Source organism: Mus pahari, chromosome 12 (genome assembly GCF_900095145.1).
Source record: "Mus pahari chromosome 12, PAHARI_EIJ_v1.1, whole genome shotgun sequence".
Lineage (NCBI taxonomy): Eukaryota > Metazoa > Chordata > Mammalia > Rodentia > Muridae > Mus > Mus pahari.
The window spans coordinates 4,552,412-4,570,733 of NC_034601.1; the positions used below are offsets into that span (position 1 = coordinate 4,552,412).

The 18,322-nt window shown below is 47.1% G+C and overlaps 1 non-coding gene across 1 annotated transcript; it reads left to right on the top strand.

Annotated features, from left to right (window-relative positions):
- Window positions 1-15,255: 15,255 nt before the first annotated feature.
- LOC115065127 lies at window positions 15,256-15,387 on the top strand. Its single transcript, XR_003844929.1, has one exon. It is a non-coding gene; the product is annotated as a small nucleolar RNA SNORA17 (small nucleolar RNA).
- Window positions 15,388-18,322: the final 2,935 nt, after the last annotated feature.

Below are 18,322 nucleotides of genomic sequence, written 5' to 3' on the forward strand. Positions count from 1 at the left end.
CATCTGCTGGCTACACACCATCTGCTGGCTACATGGCATCTGCAGTCAGGAAACAGAAAAGAATGTATAGCAGTGCTGATCTCTCTCTCTCTCTCTCTCTCTCTCTCTCTCTCTCTGTGTGTGTGTGTGTGTGTGTGTGTGTGTGTGTTTTATACAGTTTTCAAGAGTGGGAATGGTCCCACCCACAATCAATTAATGTAATCAAGATAATCCCCCATATGCTTGCCCCAGGTGTTGTCTTCAGGTGACTCTAGAGTCTATCAAGTTGATAATTAACAGTAACTATCTGAATAGATAAGAGACGCTATCCAGTCTGTATGTAGCTTTAAGATTCTCACTGGGTACTTCATGGAATCAAATTCTTAAATGAACTATAAGTTACTTATTAAGTGTTCCTGGTAAAGGAGCCAGACCTGGGAAGCTCGGTCCACAAGAAAGGGATAACATCTCCATTGTAGTCCCCACCACGGGGTACGGACGGAAAAGCCACCCTACATGCCTCACACCCAGCACCTCCAGATGAAGCCTGAAGGTGACACTCACTTTAAAATTTGTTCAACATCTTCCTCCTTCTGTCCCTGCAAAGTCGGCAGCCTTACCATGAGAGCAAGTCATTCATCAGCAAATCTAAAATATTTATTGTGCATATTTTAAAGGCCAAAGTGCTACATCATCGAGCTCTGCCCAGATGGGGACAAGGTTTCACAGTGCCAATGACTGAGATGACGACGTGCCAGACAAAATTGCAGGCAATTAATCTGTGCAAATGGGATCCTTCAAAGGGGACTAGAGGACTCGCTTCAGACCACAGACAAACCAGCCCATAATGACCACCATTAAAATTTAACACAATTTGCTTATTTTAGGGAAACAGAATTTCTCATGTTCTTCACAGCAATCATTCATCTCGCTTCTTCAGGGGATATGGGAGAGGTCACAGTGTGGAGGATACAGGGTTTGCTTAGAGGGTGAATCTTGAGCCAAACTCCCAAAGGAGGGGTTCCCTGAGGCACCTGCATCTGCCTCGCTTCCTTTGGGGTGAAAGACAGGAGGGCATGCACCAGTGCTTTTTGCAGGGTGCCGGATGAAGAGGTGATAATAGGCAAGACGGCTACCATTTCTAACTCGAGGCAGTTCATTCAGTCTTCAGAATCCTCATTATGAAATCTATGAATCTGTCAAGGTCAGTCTTGGATTTATGTTGCTACAGTATTCATCATTATGACCATTGTTGTCACTGTTGCTATCATTGTGACTGTACTCTCGGCTGCCGTGCTTTGGGATTGGGGTGCGGAGGGGAGGGTTTCCATAAAGTGGGATCACTGTACTGTTGTGTGTCTTCTCCATCGGTTCTTTAGGAGAACTGACCAAGTAACATGTGCTCAGGACTTACAGCCATTGTTAAGGGCATCAGACAGCTACTCCCTGTGTGGCCAGCATCTTCATCAGACAGCTACTCCTTTTGTGGTCAGCATCTTCATCATGCTCAGGGATTGACTTTATGTGTAGAACAATGTTTCCCCTAAAAGTATGACTGGTACCACGATGCTCTGAGGAGTCACTGTTGGAGGGGATGTAGATGGTAGCGTGTCATGATCTGGGTGTTGGCTCTGCCCAGTGCCTGAGTCTTGCTGTGCCCAGTGTCCCCTATCAAAAAATTAGGAGATATACAGAGGGCATTTCATTAGCATGGTGCTGAAATTGAATGCAGTCATAGAAACTAACACACCAGGAAGAGTTAAAAAGTACTATGTAAACACAAATATAGATCATTATTGTTTATTAAATGGGAAGGAATATATTTTATTATCACTATGACTCATCTAGCCCTGAGATAGTCTATAAATCAGAAAAATGTCAACTCAGAGTGAAATATGAGCCTCCAGATATCAGGGTACAAAGATTTGCTGGGCTCTCTCTCTTTCTCTCTCTCTCTCTCTCTCTCTCTCTCTCTCTCTCTCTCTCTCTCTCTCTCTCTTCTTTTTGCAATCTTTGCTGAAAGACATTTGAAGTGAAGTTAATAATTGAAATGTAATGAATAACTGCAGTTTAGGGTCCATAGCACAATCATAATTGCCAGTTTATTACTTTTTTAATATATTTGCCAAGTATTAATAATATTGAAATAATGCAAGAAGATCATGGGGAATAAATGAAATACATCATCTGTCAAGGAAAAAGGATTTCCAAACAGTAGGCACCGCATTTATGAGCCCGGTGATGAACACAGCATCACCCTGAATCCTTCAGCGTGGGAGATACCTGGAAGTTGGAGTCTTGAATAATTCTCACGCAATCAGATAGAGCAAGGTGGAGAAGACTTGCCAAGTGCCAAGTTCCAGATCTGGAAATGGCTCTTTGCCCAAGACCTTTCTGTTTCAAGTCTTCTTTGTTCTCACAGTAAAATAAAAGACAGATGTTACATGATGGCACACACCTCTAACGAAACCACTAGAGAGGCCTAAGAGGATCACGAGTTCAAGGCCAGCCTGAGCTATATAGTAGGACCATTTCTCAAAAATAAATAGATGGAATAAAAGAGGTGCAAAATGATAAGAATGGAGGGGATCAAAGTGAGTCCTAAGCTTCTATTCATATTCATATTATTCTTCTTCATTAGGGACCAAAATGTTCTGAAAGGACTTCAAGGAATCTATGTATCTGCTTCTGTGTGTTCGGGTGTGTGTGTGTGTGTGTGTGTGTGTGTGTGTGTGTGTGTGTGTTCATGGAGGATGGGAGGGAGTGTAGAGACTTACCTAATCCTGTCCTCTGCTCAAGGAACATTGACGAAGATGAAGGTGCTTCATTTTCATATCTCAACATCAGGGGGCCATGCATGCAATAGGGAAAGCGGTAGATAACAGTAGTAAGATTGGTGATAGGACAGGAGTCTGGAATGTGTCACATTCACATGGATCCTGCAGTCCCACTGTGTGGAGTGTGTCACATTCACATGGAGCCTGAGATCCTACTGTCTGAACTGTGTCACATTCACAGGGACCCAGAGTTCCCACTGTCTGGAGTATGTCCCATTCACAGGGACCCTGCCGTCCCACTGTGTGGAGTGTCACAGCCACAGGGACCCTGAGTTCCCACTGGCAAAGCTTCTTGTGCTCCTTCACCTTCAAGCACTTTCCTTCTTGCTCAATGCCACATCTTAAGCACATGTGATGTAGCTAAGGAAGTGAGGGCCAAGAAGGATGTGGGGCTGGAGCCAGGGCATGAACATCATCCTTGTCCATGGTCTGCAACACCTGCTCCAGCTGGTAGTTAAAGGCAGAGCAGAAGTGGTGAACTTCTTCGCTCTGGCTGGAAGAATTGTGCAGGCTCATGTTTCCTCCAAATATAAAATCAGCATCATAATGACTACCGCCTGGATATAACTGATGCTGATGTCTTCAAAAACACCTTCCCATACAGACACACAGCCCACACAGGAGAGACTCTATCTGACATCAACGCTGACACCATGTCCAGCAGACTGTACTCTGGTTTGTCTTACTCGACATTGAGAAGTTCTTTCAAGGACTGCAGAGCCTTACAGAAGAGTTCTGTTGGGTTGGTTTCCTGTTAGTCATTCACCACAGATGCCAAAGCTCTATCCCAAAGTAGCTACCGAAAGGAAAAGAAAGATTTCCTTGTGCTGCTGTGATGGCACAATTGCCAAGACAGGCAAAGGGTAAAAGGAAGGGCTAGGATGCTGTATATCACTCTCATTTCTGATGGACGTTGGGAGTAAGAAAGAGAGGGATAGAGGGGGAGTAGAGAAAGGAAAGAGGGAAGGAAAGTGCCAGCAAGACTGGAGGATGTGGAACGGGGCTGCTCTGCAAGTGTTCTAGTTTGCTTTTTGTTGCTGTGATAAATACTATGGCCAAAAGCAACTTAGGAGGGGGTGTGTTTTAGATAACAGGTAGACTGCATCTCCTGAAAAGCCAGGGCGGGGACTCAAAGCAAGGACCTGAAGGCAAGAGCTGAGGCAGAACCCATAAAGGAAGGAATTCTGCTTACTAGCTTGCTCTCTCTGACTCAACCTCAGCTGGCTTACAAGCCAGGACCACCTGCCTAAGGGTGGCACCGCCCATAGTGGGCGGAGCCCTCCCCATAATCAGCAATGGAGAAAATACCCACAGGTATGGCCCCAGGCCAGGCTTATCAAAGCAACTCTTCCACTGAGGTTTCTTGACCCTACTCTTCTTCCCTGGTGTGTCAAGTTGACAACCAAAATTAGTCATCACAGAAGGGAAACCCAAAGAACTGGTGTGTGACTTCAGGAAAGCCCAGTGAGCAGGGACGGACAGCTGGAGAAGCTGCACTGTGTATGCCACTGCTCCTGAGGACATTTGAGTCACACGACTGGATTAATATAGGCAAATATGTGTGTATTCACGGATACTCACGCACATACCAGGCTAGGTTGCTGGAGTATTTGCCTAACATTCGTGAAGCCTGTGGCTTGATTCACAACCTGATAACAGGACATGGTAGGTAGCATATGCGTGCAACATTATCACTGAGGAGGTAGAGTCAGGGGGATCAGGATTTCAAGGCCATCTTTGGTTCTGTACTAAGTAAGAGGCCACCCTGAGCTACAAGAGACTACCCCAAAAGATATGAGTGTCTATGTATTGGGTTCTTTTTGCATGATTCATTGTGTTTGTAAGTGTATGTGTATATAGTTTTATTGATGTGTGAGAATTGAGGTTACAAATTCCATAATTTATTAACATATATGTTTCTCTCTTTAATATTAGCTCATCATGTGTCCCCCATTCCCAACTTAATAGCTGGTGTCTGAGGAAGAACATTGTAGACATTTATCAAATAACCTGGTGATTCGATAAATAAACAGATTCTTGTGCTACAATATTCATGAGGTGTATTTTTCATGGTCTCTTCCATTTTTTTTTTCCAATCTAGGTTTTCTTTTCCAATCTAAATGTCACAAGGGCACATCATAGTCCCTGTTGTGCATGGTGGCAAATAGACTTTTGTGATTCCTTGGAGACTGTATTAGATGGGGATCTCTGGAGGACCAAAACACACAGAATGGACTTATAGTACAAGGGGAATCTTTTACACTGGCTTACATAATAGGGGCTGGGCAGCCTAGCAAAGGCTGTCTACTTACTGGAGAGGCTGACAGCCTGGTAACTTCTCAGTCCATGAGACTGGATGGCTCAGCAGCCCAATCAGATGCTGAAGGCCTGAAGAATTCCTGGAGAGGTGCTGGTCTTTGGTCCACATTGGAAGGCTGAAGAAGCTGGAGTTCGTCAGCAAAGATGACAATAGCAGCAGCAGCAGAATACATGGACTCAACAATAAAAAGGGAAGGTAGGCAGACAAACACCATTGGTTTTGCAAACTGGTATCTCTTTATATCTGGGTCAAAGAAGGTATAGCACTGCCTGAGACAGGATCTTCTTCCCTCAATCTTCTCTGGGAATGCCTCCACAGATATGCCCAGAGGCCTGGCTATTAATTGATATCAGATTCAATCTAGTTCTCCATCAGAATTAACCATCACTGGAAGACTCCATTCAAGCCCCTTCACCCATCTGAACCCCCATTCCAGGGCAGATCTGCCAGACTCAGGACTAAGGCATCCCTTCTGGAAGGAGCTGTGGAATGGCAGGATTGGAGGAGACACAGATGCAAGTCTTGTAAGAAGCCAGGGACCCTGGACAGATGTCCCACCAAGTATGACTAGGTTGAGATAGAAGGTGCCCTAAGGACATAGTCAGCAGATGTTGTGTGGGGCGTCTGTGGCCATCACCTCTGTCTCACCAGCAGCACCAAGACCTATTTGGGGTTGAAGAGTAGGAGAGCTAAAGATGAATGGTGAACTTTACAAATAGGGCTAAGACTACAGCCTTCAGATACAACCCCATATAGAGTTACAAACATCTAGTAAAGAGAAGATGGGAATGGCCAGGTACATCTCCAGACAGGCTGGATGTGCAAGCACACATCCATCGCCCCAAAAGCCAGGAGGACGGGAGGATAATTAAGCATTTAAGACCACTCTGCCATAGCAGGTTCAAATCCAACCTGTGCTATGTGAGACCCTGTCTCAAATAAATAAGAAAGGGGAGAAATGGGAGGAGAAGGCAGAAAAATGAATAAGGAGAGGAAACAAAAGAAGGAAAAGAAGGAGAAGGAAGAAAGAGATGGAGGACCAGGAGGTGAGAGATGGTTTAGCTGTCAGTGAGTTTCGAGATAACCTGGAAATGACCTTTCAAAACAGTTCTTCCCTCTGTTATAAGACAAAGTCACAGCCTTTCATCCCACATCTTAAATGTATTTGACATTTCAGAAAGTAATTAATGGTGTTGGCTCTGGTAATGTTTTAAAATATAAATTTAAAATGTGACAAACAAGTGAGAAACAGCAGTCTGTTTTAATGAAATTTTCCCTTGGATCATGGACCAGAAAGAGCCCTGTGTGGGTCACAGTATCCTTTTCCTCCCTGTGGAGGAAGATGGTCTAACACAGGGAATGGGAGTCTGCAGGACTTTAGGAAAAGCAGACTTGGTCTGCAGTAGAATGCACCACTGTAGAGTCTGCTTTGTTGCTTTCTTTTGAGCATTTGCAAGAGGTGCTTCACCCATCCCCTGGGTAGAAACAAATCAAGTCTTGTCTGCTTCAGTTTGGTACAGAACTCAAGAAGATGGGTATTTTGACACACACCTGTAATCACAAGCTTTGTGGTCATAAACCTGGAACATATAGCAAGCCCCATCTCAAAAGAAAAAATCCAAGGGCTGGAGACGTAACCTCGTAGGTTGCCTGGCACACACAAAACCCAGGATTCAGTCTTCCACATTACACAAGCAGGCCATGGTAGACCGTACCTGTAACCCCAGTCCTACAGAAGTGGCTGAAGCAGGATCAGACATTCAGAAGTTCAGGGTCATCTTCATCTATATGGAGAGTTGGAGACCAGCTTGGGCTCCATAAGACCCTTTCTCAAAAAAAAGAAGAAGAAGAAGAAAAGAAAAGAAGGAAGGAAGGAAGGAAGGAAGGAAGGAAGGAAGGAAGGAAGGAAGGAAGGAGAAAAGAAAAGAAAAGAAAAGAAAAGAAAAGAAAAGAAAAGAAAAGAAAAGAAAAGAAAAGAAAAGAAAAGAAAAGAAAAGAAAAGAAAAGAAANAAAAGAAAAGAAAAGAAAAGAAAAGAAAAGAAAAGAAAAGAAAAGAAAAGAAAAGAAAAGAAAAGAAAAGAAAAGAAAAGAAAAGAAAAGAAAAGAAATCTAAGAAAGCTATGGTATCCCTTGGTGATCCAACTGCAAGGTGACAGGGAGTATGATGGGGGTTTTAGCTGCATAAGCGAGGCAAGAGATGTATCTTCAAGTGACATTTCTAGCCCTTCTCTTTACTATTTATTTTTGAGACAGGGTCTTGCTAAGTTGCCCAGACTTGTCACAAATTCGCTCTAAGCCCCGGACCTTGGACAGAGCAAGGAGCTTCTTATGTATTTACTGTCTCAAATACATAAGAAGAGATGGGGAGAGGAGGAGCGGGAAGAGGCAGTGCTTAAACCACCAGGCAATGTTTCTGTTTTATTTTTACATAGTTCATAATAATTATACACATTTATGGGTTGTAGTGTGAGTGTGCCGGGTTGATGTACACAGTGCGAACGATCAAACTGGCGTAAGTGGCGTTTTATTTCTCTTTATTTACTGAAAGTTTGGGACTCCTGTTTTCTGGTTGCTTATATAATCTATATGACAAAGCCTCAGCTATCCTAGCCCCTCTGTGCTGTAGAACATTATCCTCTGAGGTCGTTGTAGATCCCACGTCTGCTCTTCTGACACCATCTTAAGAAAATGTCTACCCTCAGTCTGGGATTCACATAGCACTGGGTTCACTCCCGTGAGCCAAGGTGAAAAGGGTTCAATATGAAAGAATTCCCCAGGGGCGCAGCGTTGAAGATGGAGATCCCTCTTCAGAGCCTTCTTAAGCTGGTTCTGAGTGGGGTAGGGGAGTGTGGTGGTTAATATTGGTTGTCAGTGTAACAGGATCTGGAATGCCCCTGGAGACAAACCTTCACATCTGTGGAGGTTTGCCTTTTTAGCTCATTGGAGTGAGACGGCTCCTCCTAAACACTGGCAGCATAGCTCCCTGGCACAGGACCTTAGTGAACTGAACACCAGCGTTTACAGCTCTCTGCTTCCTGACTGTGGGTGCAACTACCCACTGCCTCACATCCCTGCTGTGGTGGCCAGGATCCCGCCAACTGGAAGCTGTAGAAATTCACTCTCTTTTCAACGGCTTCTTGCTGTGTGTGTTTGGTTACAGCATTTAGACAGTAAGGAGAGGACAGGGTTTGAAGGACACTCTGTGCATGTAAGATGGTCTCTCAGAAGTACCGGAGTCTTGGATGGGGGCAAGGGAGGTGGAGAAATTGAGCCTGGAGTTTGCCAATGCTTTAAGGTCCTAGGGAACCTCACCCTGGAATCACATTGGTTTCGACTCCTCGGTCCTCGCAGCTCTTCCTTGACTCCTCCCTCTGCACCAGAGAATCACAAGCTTTGACTTCTGAGGGCAGATTGGAATGCCAGAATGTATGGAGATTAATCACAGAATAACACAAACTGCCGCTTATCATCGCTCATATAGTTGACATAATTACCCTACAGGCAACATGGAAACGTTGTACTGCAGTAACTCCCAGCCAGGAGAAAAAGTGGCGTTGCTGATAACACAAAAGAGAGAAGAATGGTGAACACAGCCCTTTGAAAACTTTTAATTAATTTTCACCCTTGCAGCATAATTGGTGTCAGCTCAAACTTTAATGTTTCTGGACCCCTTAACCCTGTTGCAAAGAAATTTCGGACCAGCATGGGCCCTGGTCAGTGGTGAGAAGGGGGCAATAGAGTGGGTATTTTTGCATCATTAGACATATAGCTTAGGCTGTGTCACTTATCCATTAAAAATTCTTCCAAAGCCGGGCGTGGTGGCGCATGCCTTTAATCCCAGCACTCGGGAGGCAGAGGCAGGCAGATTTCTGAGTTTGAGGCCAGCCTGGTCTACAAAGTGAGTTCCAGGACAGCCAGGGCTATACAGAGAAACCCTGTCTCGAAAAAAAAAAAAAAATTCTTCCAGAGTTCCCCATCACCTGCCCTATGGAACTCAGAGACTGGGACCTTTGGGTGTCATTAGACCCATGCAAGGGCTGCCTTGCCTCGTGTATTAGTTAACTGCCTTGTTGGTGTGAACAATTATCTGGGGAAAGGAGGATTTATTTTGACTCACAGTTAGATACAAGTCCATTACCATAGGGAAGGCTTAAGAGGACTGGGCACAGTGATCTTCAGTCTATAAAACTATAAAACCTCCAGGCCTGCCCTCAGTGAAGCTCTCCCTCCATGGAGGTTACAACTCCCAGTGGTTGCACAAGCTTCCAGAACAGCACCACCATCAGGGACCAGATGTTCTACACATGGGCCCACGGCCATCTCACATTCAAGCCACACCTTACTCATCTTGCCTGATGTCTCTCCTCCGCCCTGCACCAGATGTGATGGATTTCCAGCCATTTCTCCAATGCACTATCCTCCCTAAAATTATGCATTTGGGAGGCTGCCAGTCCTTCCTTCCCTTCCTGACCCTTCACCTCCAACCTCCACCCACTCAGACGGCATCACTCTTTATATATATAAATATTAACATATAATATTTATATATTAGATATTTTCTTTATTTACATTTCAAATGTAACCCTTATCCCCTTTCCCAGTTTCCCCTCCGAAAATCCCCATCCCCATCCCCATCCCCCTCTCCTGTCCCCCTGCTCCCCAACCCACCCACTCCCATACTCCCATTCCTGGCCCTGGCATTCCCCAATACTGGGGCATAGAACCACCACAGGGCCTCTCCTCCCATTGATGACCGACTAGGCCATCCTCTGCATATGCAGCTATGTGTTTTCTTTGATTGGTGGTTTAGTCCCAAGGAACTCTGGGGTTACTGGTTAGTTCATATTGATGTTCCTCCTAGACATCACTCTTTAAATGTAATTATCCGGCTGCCAGCTCCTCCCCAAAGCCTTCTCTCACTCATTACACACAAGGTTCCTGCCTTGGGCTCCCCAAGCTTTGTCATTTCTCCTCTATCTCAGAACATACCGGACTATGGCACGCGGTTGTAGGTCTCCTTTCCCTCCGGTGCAAAGGCATCTTATTGGTAACTGTAGCCCAGCATCTACAGTGTGTCCACAATAAAATATGTGCCTTAGAATGTACCACATAGATATGAATTTGATGTCTTCTTGATGGTAATTGTATAAAAGCCTATAGTATAAACCTCTTATTTTAAATCCTTTATCTTTCTTAGTGAATCACCCTAATTCTTCAGTTAAAGTGACATATGTAACCCAATAGTTACCCTTTTTTGCCTAGACTACCAGGAAGTTTCAAGCTAAAATCTCATGTTGCCAAAATTTTGTACAAGTACTAGCCTGGGGGTGATTATGGTTGTTAGTGACCTTCTTTTTGCCTCGGTTTATTTGTTGTCAATGTTCTCTAGTTCCAGTTTTCCGATCCTCTCTGTTTCCATTATCTGCCCTCACTGTTCAAGCTCCTTTAAATACAAGGACATGTTTGACCTTGCAGTTCACAGGGAACACAGCACTCAGATAAATCACAAGTATGAGCAGCAGACAAGGCCTGAACAAATATCTAGCTGCTGAGTGTCAACTCTGAGCCTGGCGTATCAGTGAGACAAGATGGGAGCGGCCTCAAGCTGCTGTTACTGCAGCGCTCTGGGCTTCACACCATGAAACCATCAAAATAAACTCCTCCATTAAGTGGCTTATTCCGAATCACAGAAATAAGAAAAGTAATGAAGGTGGGATAACATTTGAGTGGGGTCTTCATGGATATGTAGGAGTTCACATAAAAAAATTTTTTTTAAAAAAACATGCTGAACTTGAAAGGTGCTGAGTGATCTATAGTAAAAGGACAGACATGAATAGCAGGTCTGTGGGTGACTGGCATGTTGAGACAATGACCAGTCCCAAGATGCACCAGGTTGGATTTCCCCCACCAGGCCACTGTCTGCTTCCTCTTACATAAGGGGACCTCTTTCCAACTCTCAGAAGTTCCGTGGCAGCTGGTTCAGTGCCAACTGACTGAGAAAACACATCACGGCAAAAGTTATGGGATGTTCGACGATGCGTTTAAATTAATTTGTACTTTTTTTCAACCCAATCAAGTCTACAGACATTTGAAAAATAGCTTCCCCTGGAAACATCCACTGTTCTCCTCCGAGATGTGAATAAAATATGAATGTGTCTCTCCTGCGCCGTTACTCTGATCCCCAGCATCTTAGGGTGGTTTGGCTTGGCTTGGTTTGGTTTGGTTTGGTTTGGTTTTTTCCCTCTCATTCCAGCATCTTCTCCTGTGATGCTCAGCATGGAAATGTAGCCTTAGCAACATGTATCCCCGCTGGGCTCCAAGAGCCCCTCTCTCTATTAAGTCCATGTTCATTTATTCCTTCTTTGGTTCTTCGTTTCACCTTTTCCTTTCTCCATGTCCTCCACTGATAACCCGCTGTGGTCCAGTTTCATCTCGGCATGTTCATCTAGTTTGATGGCGCTCGGGTTTCACTGTGTATGGGATCACCCAGCGTGTCAGCTGAAGCTCTGGCTCCTTAGACCGTCTCTTGAAGTGTCTCATTCAGCAGATCTTTCTAATGTGGGGCCTGAGAACTTGCATCTATGATGAGTTCCCCTGTCATGCTGAAATTTCTTCTCGGGGACCACATTTTGATACCGACCACCCTGCATTACCCTGCTCAATCCTGTTTTATGTCACTTCGCCAATGCCTTCGTGGTATGATTTTGCCCTCCTTAGAATTTGCCTTGTTTTGTTTTAGATTTTGGTTTTAGTGATACAGTCCAGGCTGACTTCAAACTCACTATGTAGCCAAGGATGACCTTGAACTCTGGTCCTCCTGCCTCTACCTGCAAGGCACTGGGACTGTAGACGTGCAGCACCATACCTTTTTTTTATAAAGAAAGAAAATCATGCGCCTATGCAGCCTTGACTCAGCAAATGATAGAAGCTGTAATTAGTTGATTTTATCCCTACTGAGACAAAACACCAGCCAAAAGCAGCTTGGGGAAGGGGATGGCTGGTGTGAGGGCCATGAATTGGGAGGGCATAGTCCTCCTCCTGACGGCAGGAGCAGGAGGCAGCTGGCCACGCTGGGTCTGCAGTCAGGAAGCAGAGAGAGATGGATGCTGGATCTCAGCTCAGTCCCTCCTTTTCCCCCCTTTCTTCCACCTGCAATTCCAGTTCACAGAACTATGTGGCTCCCATTTAGATTGGGCTTTCCTTCCTCAATCAAACCTCTCTGGGAACTAAGAGCAGGAGCTCAGCTGGGAACTTGCCTTCTGGCCATGGGATAGAAGTCTGTCATGCTAATGAAGTGTCTGTGATGGTGGCTAGCTATTGCATAGTGACTTCAGAGTTCACAGGGAGGACCGAACAAGACAAGCATGGTTCTCTGGGACAGTGGGATATGTTTGAGGACAAGGAAAAGACTCTGTGGGGACCGGAGCCACCAGAAGTAGCCCAGGCTTAGGGATCTTGTCATTTTTTTTCTTAAATGGCATCCTCCACACAGTCAGGAGTTCATATTAACCTTCAAAACATACTTTTTCCTAGTTTTTGTTCCCCAATGCATTGTGTGTTTGAGAGTGTGTATATATGTGTGTGTGTTTGTGTGTGGTGTGTATGTGGTGTGTGTGTTTGTGTGTGGTATGTGTGTCTATGTGCATGTGTATGTGTGTGTGCATGCATGTGTGTTTGTGTGTGGTATGTTTGTGCTGCGTGTGTCTATGTGCATGTGTATGTGTGTGTGCATGCATGTGTGTGGTGTGTAAACATGTGTATGTGGTGTATATGTAGTGTGTGTGTGTGTGTGTGTGTGTGTGTGTGTGTGTGTGTGTGTGCACATGGAGGCTAGAGTCATGTGGCTCTCCTCAATCATTCCACCTTTATTGTTTGAGACAGGCTCTCTCATTAAACGTGAAGTACATTGATTTGCTGGCTGGTCAAAGACCTTCAGAATTTGCCTGTGTACACTCCACCCATGGCTGGGGTTACAGTCACATTCATGCTACCAGACCCAACTTTTTCATGATTTCCAGGATCTGAATTCATATTGTATAGTAGTCATTTTACCAAGATATTTCCTAGCTCCCTGTCTGTGAAAGTCTAAGAGAAATCTGTCCATGTATTGTGAGCTTTTGTTTGGGGAAAGGAGGAGGCACAACCCACTATTCAGGGTGGCTCTCCCCATCGATCAATCTAGGAACCCCCTCATAGAACTTGCCCAGAAGTCTGTTCCAGCTCCTGTCAAAGTGGCAACCTATATTAAGAATCATGATGGTCTATCCTAGTAGTGGGATTTTAGAGTGCACACTTCCAGAAAACCACGTGCTGGGCCTCCCTCGAAGCAGCCCACAGCCACACTCTCCCCCTCTCACTGGGTCTGGGAGAATTTGTATAGGCCACTAGAACTCACCTGCAAAGGGCTCTCGACCCAGGCTAGCATGAACACGCTCTAACGTCTAAACATGTAAACTCTACATGTTTAACCTCTGGAGACACCGTCCTCAGAACGTGCCCCTGTCCGAGGCAGTGCAAGGCTGTGCTTCACTGGGTCTTTGTGGCTCTCTCGTTTTCCTGTGTGTTTCCCCGTGTCTCATTCTCCCTCTCTCCTCACAAACCCTCCACGGGTTCCCAGTTCCCAGGGGATCCTCACTTGTAAATATTTGGAGAGGCTCAGGCTGTTGTTCGAACAAGGCTGGGAAGGATGGTGACTCTGCTCTGATATCCACAGAGACCTAATATCCCGCCCCAGCTGTTGGATGTCAGATGTCCAGGAAACAACAAATGAAACACCAGAGGACCAGCCATGACTGTAGATCACCCCCACCCCCATTACACATTAAACCCAGGCTGTTGGCCCCTGGGAGTAGAAATCTGTGTGGATGGTGCTAGACACTTTCACTGCTGAAGAGCTTCTCTGTCACCACTGACAAGCTTCCCAAAGCAGCACCCACCACGGTCTCTGCTCCCGGCAGCCAGGAAATGGTCCCCCCTGCATGAGAAGGCTCAGGGCCCCTCATTGTTCCTGAGTTTTGCCTCTAATGAGGAAATCATTGGTAACACTAAACCCTGGCAGGCAGGGAATTTATCATCTCTGACCACTGACCCTGGGGGCTTCCCTTCCCTGCGGCAGAGCCCAGTGAGCCTGGGACCATCTGCTCCTTGTGTTGTAGAGCACAGATCTCCTAGCAAAATGGCCATCGTTCTTCAGCATATCTACCGTGCCAGCTTGCAAGAGTCCCTCTGGATCCTGCTTGCCGACTGCTGACGTTCTCTTACAGAAGGAAGTGCATGAGAAGGGTCCATGGATTTTTACCAGAGATTCTAACCACTCCTCCAAGTGGGTAATTCTGCCCTAGTTGTCTAGAGCAAAGCCATTATCTGTGCTAGGTGAAGACTTTCCGGTGAAACTGTTTTAGGGTCACCCCGGCTCCTGTCGAGAGCTCCTCACCCACGCTCTGGGAAGCATCACGGGAAGCCGGTGGACGAGCATTCGATAGATGAACTAGTGAGTGAATAAGTGAGTTCTCGCAGTCACGCTGAGCATCCTCATCTTTGCTCAGGCCAGGCGAGTGACTGGCTTCTTCTGTGGTGCATCCACACCAAGGCGGGCTCCCACTGGCCCCTCCTTCTTCCCCTTCTCCTTTGATCCATAGGAACCTCTTCCTGGCTGCAGAGCACACCTGATCCCAGCATACTTCACAGGGGCCCACTCTCTGATTTCTCCATGGATCTCCTACACCCACTTCTCCCTGCCATTCACTCTCTACAGGGCAGACTAAGGAACCTTAAAGCCACCATGCTCCCCTGCTAAGAACAAAAAAGAGACGGCCACAGCTGGGCTCATTCTTAGAGCATTCATTCCATAGAGCTGGAGAGATGGCTCAGCAGTTCTAAGGACTAGCTGCTCTTCCAGAGAATGTGGGTTTGATTCCCAGCTCACAACCATTTGTAACTATAGTCCCCATCCCCAGAGATCCAAGATTCCATTTTCGGGCCTCTGCAGACACCAGGTATGCATGTGCTCAGCAGACATACCTGCAGGCAAGATACTCATACACATAGAATAAAATAATAATAATAATAATAATAATAATAATAATAATAATAATGTTTTCATCTAAATTTTGTTTTAAATTGTCCCAAGAGGCATTGCAGGTGTGCCTGCTGTGTTACATGTGCATCTGTAGGTGGCAGAAAAGAGACAGGCTATGTCTTCATTCTCTGTTCTGACCTATGAACATCTGAATGGTTAGTAGCCTAACACGCCCTGAAAAAAATGCATGCCTGAATCAAGAAGTCTGCACACGAGGGTCCACACAGGGAGGAAGCCTGAGATAACCACCAGACCAGCCCTGTGCAAGCCAGGGTGGGCTCCCAGGGCAGGGACCGAGCTGGAGACTAGGTGAATCTCCCTAGATACAGCAGGTCCCAGGGAAGAGTGCGCCCAAGACAGATAATGGGGCCACGCAGGCAGGTCTGAGTGAGAAGTGAGCCTAAAATGACCTCCAGACCAGCGCCATGGGGCCCCAACTGGGAGCTAGCCTGAGATGACCGCATGTCGGGCACTGTGCAGGCCTGAGGAAGCAGACCACGCCTGAGATGACCACACCCAGTGCCATAATACACAAGTGGGCATAGCACTCCTACGATGACCTCGGACACTCAGATCCCAGACACCATCAAGAAGAGCAAGTAAGTGGGCAAGAAGTAGAAGAGAAATGTAGGGTTATAGGTCCTGAGTCTGGTACACCACAGGGCATGACAGCTCAGCGAGGCAGGATGCAGGAAGTTGACCTCACTTACTCCATACATTAGCCAGGAAGGTGCTGGGCCATAGTGAAGCCCAGGGACACGGTTCTGGGGCTGGAGAAGCACACTCAGAGGTGAGGGACAGCCAGAGCTGGCTTGGGGGTCCCCAAACCCAGGGAGCCGGGGTCATCTGGTTCTCATGCTCTTGGACACCGCTGGAAGCTACAGAAGACCTGAGAACGGAATCGGGGCTGGCGGGCTGAATCTGACCCGGCGCCAGTGGGGAAAGGGGAAAGCTCCGGCGGGTCCCATGGGGAGAGTCCTTGGCTTGACAGTGGACTTGGCCTGAGCTTGGCTTGGTGGTCATGGCTGGGAGCACAGAGAGGTCTTCTAAGGGAGGCTGAACTGCGGCTCTATAGGGGAAGACCTTCTCCATTGCTCCCCACGGCAAAAAGAGGCAGTCCATGGTTTTAAGGCATTTATTGTCATGGTGGAAAGTGGATGTGTAAAACCATACCCCACTTCTCAGGGCAGGCCTGAGATTAAATACCTTTTGCAGGGAGGAGTGTCTGGGAAAGAAAGCTTATTGGCTAAGCCCTCCAGACCTTTAGGTTCCTCAATAAAATGGAGATCTGTCTTGAGCCTGTGTGACCACAGGTCATGTCCTCTACATGTGGAAGGGCTTGGGGCTTTTCCCTTGCATGACTGATGGCCACGAATCTACGGGGAGCTGCAGCTAGTGACAGGGACCTGGTGCCTGAGAGCAGGCAAAACTCCCACAGTCCCTTCAGGGTCTCCGGGGCTTCTAGCCTTAGCTCGACCAGGGACCACGCTAGAGAAAGATAAACAGAAGGATGTATGTACAATGAAGAGAGGCAGAGCAGGAGACCGGAGGGTAGTGAGGGACAGTCTGAAGTGAGTAGCCAGAGATGCCACCTAAGACCATGGTGGGGTCCTGGCCTGTGCTGCCACTGGAGGCCACATCTGGGTCCATGGCCTTACAGCAGCAGGGGTCTGTTATCACCAAAGGTCAGGCAGACACAACTGGTCTGATCAGCCACCAGAAGGTTTATTAATGTCTGAGGGCTTTGCAGAACTGTCCCCACCCCTCACCCGGACATTGTGGGAGTACTAGCCCTGGGAGCAGGAGAGCTGACCCTGCCCTTAGCCACCCTCAGTACTAAAGGTGAGCGGCTGCACATTGCAGGAGCCACAGGTAAGCCAGCCCCAGGAATATGAACGTGGGAGACCTGACCATGATGGGGTCATGAGAGCAGGAGAGCTTGTCCCTGCCCCTCACCTGCTATAGCACTCAAGGCAGCAGGCCCAGCACCTCACTGGGCAGCACAGTCTAGCTGAAACTGATGGTGGGAGCATGAACCAGCCCTGAGGGTGTGAGCACGGGAGAGCTGGCCCTGCCCCTCACCTGCCAGCAGCACTCAGGAGAGTGGGCCCTGAACCTTGCCTACACATCACAATAGAACTGGCCCTGGATGTGGGGTTTGCAGGTGAGCTGGCCCTGAGGGTGTGAGTGCAGGAGAGCCCTCTGCTTCTTGTCAACTGGGAGGTGGTGCCGATGAGGGAGAGATGCCCCCTCCCTCATCCCTCACCACCTATTGCAAGCAGAAGATCTGGCCCTGGGGTTATGAGTGAGAGAGCTGTCCCTGTCCCTCAGCAGCTTCAGTACTCAGGAGAAGAGGCCCTGCACCTCACCTGGGCAGCAGGGTAGAGCTGGCCCTGGTTGCTGGAGTGGCAGATGAATCAGCCCCCAAAGCAGGAGAGCAGAGGTGCTGACAAGCTCATGTACCTCTTGGGCCCAGATCCATTGGCCCACCCTAACATCTGTCTTCCCTTTTGATGAACTGCTGGAGTGAATGAAGGGGCATGTTCCACAGATCCAAAACCACAGGCTCTCCATGACACAGGGCAACAAGAGGATACCCAAGAGGAGTCCAGTGGGGATGCGGTCCTGATAGAGTATCAGAAGCCAGAACCCTCACACCAGACCAAGGAGTCATGGCGATGAACATGGCAAGCAGAGAAGTGTGGACAAAAGAGTCTACTGTGGGGCACACTGTGACACACTACAGCTCTACAATGAGATCTGTTTTTCTCTGTTGGCAGGGAGGTTGCAAGGGTGGAGGGTGGGCGTGAGGGGAGCAGGAAATGAGTGGGAATGAGGTGCATGATTGAAGTCACAAAGAACCAATAAAAAGTTGAAAATTTTGTTTTACAACTTTTATTCCACTGGGTACCTGTACTGGATAGCTTTGTGTCAACTTGACACAGCTGGAGTTATCACAGAGAAAGGAGCTTTAGTTGGGGAAATGCCTCCATGAAATCCAGCTGTAAGGCATCTTCTCAATTAGTGATCAAGGTGGGAGGGCCCCTTGTGGGTGGTGCCATCTCTGGGCTGGTAGTCTTGGGTTCTATAAGAGAGTGGACTGAGCA